This window comes from Chenopodium quinoa, unplaced genomic scaffold (genome assembly GCF_001683475.1).
Source record: "Chenopodium quinoa cultivar QQ74 unplaced genomic scaffold, ASM168347v1, whole genome shotgun sequence".
Taxonomy (NCBI): domain Eukaryota; kingdom Viridiplantae; phylum Streptophyta; class Magnoliopsida; order Caryophyllales; family Amaranthaceae; genus Chenopodium; species Chenopodium quinoa.
In genome coordinates, this window is record NW_018744026.1 from 1,765,464 (window position 1) to 1,772,296 (window position 6,833).

Genomic DNA, 6,833 nt, shown 5'->3' on the forward strand with positions numbered 1-6,833 from the left:
TGGGGGAATTTGATGAGCGTCATTTATGGCGCTCAGAAGAATAAGATTTAGATCCTTTTTCTATATTTTCTTTCTTTATTTTCATGTTATTTTCTTAGTTTTCCTTGGTTTTCCATTTTAATAACTCATTTTGGGTTTTGATTAGTTTTTCATTATTTAGTCCTTAATTCATAGTTTTAGATTTATTTCTTTTATTTTCTATTTTACTTTATTTATTTCTATTTTATTTATTTCTATTTTATTTGTTTTAATTTACCTTCTCGGGTTTGCTTGTATGTATGTGTGGTTTGGATCGAGGTATGTGCTTTAATGTGAAGTAATGTTTGAAGTTTCGGTCCTAATCAAGGAAACAATTGAACAAGTCAACCTAAGCTTCTTTCCCTATTTTCTCAATTCTCGAACAACATCACCAAGCAAGCAACAACGAGCACCATTTGCACCACCGCACTACAACAGCATAGCAGCCGCGGGCGCAGGTCTACAAGCCGCGAGGACCTCCAAAATCGACCAGGAACTCACCGCGGTCTGGCCGCGGCCTCACCGCGGGAGCGGCCATCACCTGCTCCAACGCAGCTCCCCTGTTCGTGCATCTCCCCTGCTCCGCAAGCTCACTGTCACCCACACCAAGCAGCAACCCCGCAGCCCTACAACTCCACACAGCCGCTACCAGCCGCAACAAACACCACGTTCTGCCGCAACAACCAGCCACAAGAACCAACAGCAACTGGCGCCTTCAAATAATTCACCACCGATTAGACTCCAACATCAGCAACTCGAAAGCAGCAACATCAACATTAAACTCCAACTGAGGACCCTTATGTGGGCTCATCATGAGGGTGGTCAACCTCATTGATGCGTGCGCAAAAGCTGGGTGTAAATTGGCCAATTGATCTTGATTAATTTGATGATCGAATGATTGTGATGCGCATGATTTGGTGATGTGAGAAGCATGGGATAATCACTAGTAGAAAAAACCTCATTAGTAACGTTCCATTAGTAACTGACATATGTTATGTAGGTTACTATAAGAGTATTAGTAACCGACGTGAATAACAAATGTTACAAATTAATTAGCACTAGTAACCGGCATAGCTAAGGCCAGTTACAAATACTCAATCAAAGAGATTGTGACCAAATATTAGTAACTGTTGTAGAAAACGCCGGTTACAAATATTTGGTCAAACCTTATTGACCTTATTATTAGTAAGGAGCTCTGGCAAGGCCAGTTACTGATGTGATACCTCTTAGAGTCTCAGTTAAAATATCACGCTCACCTTTTCAGTTCTACCCATCCTCCTTGACTTGCATACCCATCCCATTTTCTCTCTCTTCAACCCTCATTCAAACTCTAATTTTTCTTCTTCAACAATTCGTATGAACAACATATGTAATTTCAAAAAAACCTTAGTCGGCTTACGACTCATGTCAAAGCCACCAATTACATTAGCGTTGGTCTGATGTGGAGATCAGCGGAGTTATTACAATTTCATCTCTGCGCGAATCACTCGAGTTCGTTGTTTTTCGAAGGATTCTGATGTATTCATCGACGTTGATCTGATAATTTTGAGAAGAAAGTTACAATTTTTTCGCGAATCATTAGTGTCAGAGGGGAAAAAAAGGCAACTGAATAATTTCAATTAGAATTTCTTTTGAATTGGATTGAAATTCAGCAAAAGTAGTTCCACCGAGGTTCAATGGTATGTAAATTTTTGAATTAGGTCTCTTAAATATCCCTTTTCTTTATTCAATAAAATCCCTAAAATTTGAATTGAATTTTGTTGTTGTCAGTTACTAAAAATTAGATTTCATGAATAATTTTGAATTAATTAAAAAGGAGTTTCATAGTACACTGAGATAGATTATTGTAGAACATCAGATTTGAGTAGCTAGGTGGCCAGAGTTTCGAGCGCAAGAGCAAGAAATCGGGGCTTGAAATTCCTAAATCGGTGTATAGTTGAACAAGCAATTTGCAAGGCTGGAAAATTTGGTATGGCTCTTCTATTCTAGGAAAACTTTGATTATAATATATTGTGTGTTTGTTTTTTATTATTCTATGAGAAAATGTACAATTTAATTATCAATATTTCAAGGGAAACCAAAATTAACTAACAGGAACAAGCTTTTGATTATAGTAATAATCAAGTTTAATAAAATGCTCTAGTTATTAAGAATGCAAGTTACTAGCATAATTGCATGTAGAATTTGGAAACTGCTCATGTTCTGTTAATTTTTTGTTATAATTATAAACTTATGCTAGACCAATTCAATAATGTTCCCAATCCTATTTTGAGTAGAAAAGTTAATCCATGACTGCTTCAATAGGTTTATTTTTGTGCATTAGTTAGTACAGTGGCACCTTGGTTTTTGACTATACTGCATCAATTAGTTAATTTTTTGGTTTAGGAATTAAAGCTCACCTTTTTCAGCCTTGCAAGATGATTTAGGAACTATATCAAGGTTTTCTCTCTTCATTATTTAATTCACTGTTTCTGTAACATCAAACCATAATACTCATATTTTTTCTTCTACTAATTTAGCTTTATTAGTGAAAAGGATAAGATTTCTTAACTTTATTTAAATTATTTTAAATCACTTGTTGATATTGGTGATATACTTGGTACAACTGGTACTTTGAAAAGAACTGTAAAAAGGTCTAATTTCATCCTCTTCATTCAATTTCTATCATTGCAATTCATTTTCCGACAAATTTTAATGTTAGGCCTATATGGGTGTTACATTTAAGTTGAAATTCATCTGATTTTGATGCACTTTGTTTAATGTTAGTATATATATATATATATATATATATAAGATGAATTGAAGGGAAAAATTGGGGAAGGAATAATCAAATTTGACTTGAATTGGTTGGGAAGAATAGAAAGTAAGATAAGTTTTTTTTTTGGTCAATTAGGGAGCAAAAATCCATCATAATAGTTCTGTTGATGATTCCATAGTGTTATTGATGATAAACTCCTAAATGGAAAGTTGAATAAAATGCAACACATATATATCAGGATATTAACATACAACTCTTAGTTTCTTTGTTTGATCTTGTTAAAACAACTTAAAACAATTCAGTTTCAGGGATGTTTCAGCTGAATAAACATGCAGCACATATATATCAGGATATTAACATACTCTGTGCGTGTATGTTACTGTGTGTGTAAATAGATGATAAGCTAGATTATAGTTTTCATCCTAGTTCCAAGCCTTGTTACTGACCAACCTAAACATATCATGCTGGGATTCAACCTCCGAGAGCTAAGAGCCTTGGCAGTTATCAACAAAGTAGGATATATTGGTTTCGACGCCATTGTTTCATACTATCACACTTTTCGGCCTTTTAGCTTTGTTTTCTCCCTTATTTTGATATTTTGAGTTTAGAACCTGAAATTGTTTGGAATATACATTTGTAATCCTGAACAGAAAATAGCTTCTGCTTGTTACAGAATATATTGTTACAGATGAATGTAGCACGCTTGAAAGTAGAATATATTGTTAAAATTTTGTATCAGCACTCTCTTCATGCAAGGTTTTTAGATGGAGTGTAACTATCTTGTGAACTCTTGGTCTTAAAAAGGTTATTGGAATGTATACAAGCAATGTAGCTTATATACTAGAGCACACAATATGAACTTTTTCTTCATTGTTGAACCTTGTCAACTCAAGTGCTTATACACTAGAGCATTAATTAATAATGAAAAAAATCTTACAACAATTGTCTGAATGAATGAAATTCATAGTACTATAGCTCTCTTATTCAATAGCAATACAAGCATGAGTTGACTTACCAAACTGCCTTACGATCTAACTAGATGTTGACATGTCAAAGTCTGCATAACTAACCTCAACTTTCTGTTACATGAGCTCCTATTCTCTGCTTGGATGGAATTGAGTTAAGGACTACTGTCTAATATGGCTGACCACTTAATTCTGATTCCCTGTAGTACTTAAACTTTTGGCATGCCTTATTTTAATATTCTAGAGTGAGTATATTTCTTTCTTTCATAGAATTCTAAGCACAAAAATATGACCTTGTAGCTATTAATAAATATTGTGCAGGCTTGTCTAATGCCTAACCAACTAGCAATGAAGTGATTTTTGTGCACCTATCAAGTTTGCTTGTCCTTTTTTTCATTGAGAATATATCTTTTTTTCTTTTCTCTCATTTCTTTTTTAAAGGTTCACAACTGGTTGAATTGACACAACTGAAGTCATGCAAGAGCAGGAGAGTTTCGGTCTTGAAGCAAAATGTGAAGGGCTCGTTGGAGCGCTATCTCGTCAGGAAATACCACCAATTGAAGAGAAGACTGCCTCATCTAAGCTAAATACTCCCAATTTTCAAATTTTCTTCTGTCTTAACTTGTTTATTTATGTTTATTTTCTGGCATTGAAATGATGTTTTTTCTATGTTTTAGGCCCTAAAAAAATCAGTGCAACTCTTGTCCAGGGACATCCTAATAGTTTTGAGTCTAACACAAAGCCTGGAGGACCTGTGGGAATATGGTTCAGTTTCCGATGAGAAATCAGTTTCTTCTAGGCCATGTGCACACAAATCTCCATCAGCATCTACACATGTTGACTTATACAGTTCTGATGATGATGGCAAACACCTTCACTAAAGGGACTTAAAAGGAAGCTCTCAACATCTGAAGATCCCTTAGGCATTAGAACTCATGTGGTTAGTCATGAGTGCTCTTATTTTTGCTCTTTTGATACTACATCAGGTCAGCCAACCTCTTAGCTATACCTGAGTTGTTTTTAGAAATGGTTTGTGTGAATCTGAATAAGTTATTGAGCATTTGCAATTTCACTACATTATGAAAACTGAATCGATGATGTTGAAAAGCAGACGGGCGGACTGAACTGATGCCGTGTTGATTGTCTGCATAGCTCATTTCCTTGAGTTTATCTGAGATTTTCCCTTTTTAAAATTTTTTATTTCTTCATTATTTCTATTTGATTTTAAATATTTTAATTGATGAAATTGAATTCCAGACATCGGCAGGTGTTTATTGTGAATTACTATGATAGACCGTTTATTGTCTGTAAAATTAAAATAAGTGCTCAATCGTTGACCGTTTAGTGACTGAAGTTTTTCTTTTGTGAATTTTGATGCTTATTTTCTTTTATATCCCCTAGTTTGATGCATTGATCATGTTGGTAGAGTTCACTTGGTCACTGTTTGAAACAATTTTTTTTTTTAATTTTGGCTTTTTTATGTATATATTTCTTTCCCATGCAGAATTCTATCGATGTATCAAGTGCTTAGTGTAAATTGCTACTATCCCATACAGAACTGTCAAATTTGTGAAGCGGACATAATCGTCAAAATTTGAAGGTGGACCATTATATCAATTAACTAACTAGCTTTTTTTAGTTATAGAATATTATTTATTGTGAATTGTGAGAAATATTTGTAATTTACAGGCACATCAATTCAATATAATTTACAAGATGTCGCTTAAAGTTGGTCTTATATTGGTTAGATCGATAGTTATTGTATATTATAAAAGTTTATTAACAATTAATGGTCTTTACATTAAAAATATATAAATGTAGTGTACAGTTGGTGGCAGTAGGACAATTTTCTACAGCTACCATTTTATTTATTTTTTTTATAATAAAAACACTATTTGTAACTGGCATTAGGCTATGCTAGTTACATATAATACTTTATTTGTAACCAGCATAACTTAACGCCAGTTACAAATAGTATGTTTTCTAACTTAGAAAATAGCCTATTTGTAACTGGCGTTAGCTTAATCCAGTTACGAATAGTACATTATTTGTAACTAACATTAGCCGGTTACGAATAAATTTTACTAGTTGTAACGGTGGCATTCGCAACTAACAATGCCAGTTACAATATGTCAATTTTGCCAGTTACAAATAGCATTTTTTCTACTAGTGAATTTCCCAAATAAGATCAGCCAAAGAATCGAGAAAGAAGTCTAATTATTATATTTATTTTTTCCTTTTATTTTGATTTCATTTTATTTCTTTTCTTTTCTTTATTTTCTATTAATTCTTCTTTTCTTTTACTTTCTATATATTTCCCTTTTTATCCTTATTTTTCTTAGTTTTATTTCTCTAGTATAAATACTCATTTTGGGGTAAAAATTAGTAGAACAATTTTAATCCAATTTTCTCTCTCATATTTTAGCTTAGGTTGAGAGTTTCTCTTTCTAGATCTAGGGTTTGTTTAGGAGTAGTTTTAGAGAGAGAAAGTGAGGGATTTCAATGGTGGTTTGAGAAATTGAAGATTGAATGGTGACAATTGTATTGAATTCCTTCTTAGTCAATCAATGAGCATTTCACACTCTCTCTCTTCTTTATTTGCTTTGTCTAATTTCATTGTTTGATTTGGCTTTGATGTTTTGATGTTTGATGTTTGATTAGAGTAATTGTTCTTGATATTTTGTTGATTCTTGATTCATTTAGTTGATTGTTGATAGATGATGATATTTTAGTAGTTGTTGGCTAGGAATTGGGTGAAACTTGTATAATTGATTAATTGTGATTAATTTGGGGATTGTGTTGATTAATTGCTGAGATTAAAATGATTAATGTAAGTTTGCATGGTGTAATTTGATTAGGCCTTGAGAATTATGCTAGATTGCATTATAATTGCTAATGACACGAACAATTGACTTAGGGATTGCAATTATCGATTGGTTTTGATTGTGATTCTCTTGATTTGTTATTCATAGTGAACCCTAGCTTAACAATTAGGAGATAGCTCTTTGATTCCAATTGATTGCTCTTATCATTAGTCCTCACAACCTTTGATTGGCATGCTCTTCCAAGTTGTTACAATTGACATGATTACT

At 33.3% G+C, this 6,833-nt stretch overlaps 1 long non-coding RNA gene across 3 annotated transcripts; it reads left to right on the top strand.

The window, feature by feature from the left end:
• Positions 1–1,249: 1,249 nt before the first annotated feature.
• On the top strand, positions 1,250–5,524 carry LOC110690285. Of its 3 annotated transcripts, none has more exons than XR_002505057.1 (4): positions 1,250–1,697; positions 1,869–1,987; positions 4,183–4,727; positions 5,246–5,524. It is a non-coding gene; the product is annotated as an uncharacterized LOC110690285 (long non-coding RNA). The 3 variants fall into 3 exon arrangements; XR_002505058.1 differs by having other exon boundaries at positions 1,877–1,987; XR_002505056.1 differs by having other exon boundaries at positions 1,251–1,987.
• Positions 5,525–6,833: the final 1,309 nt, after the last annotated feature.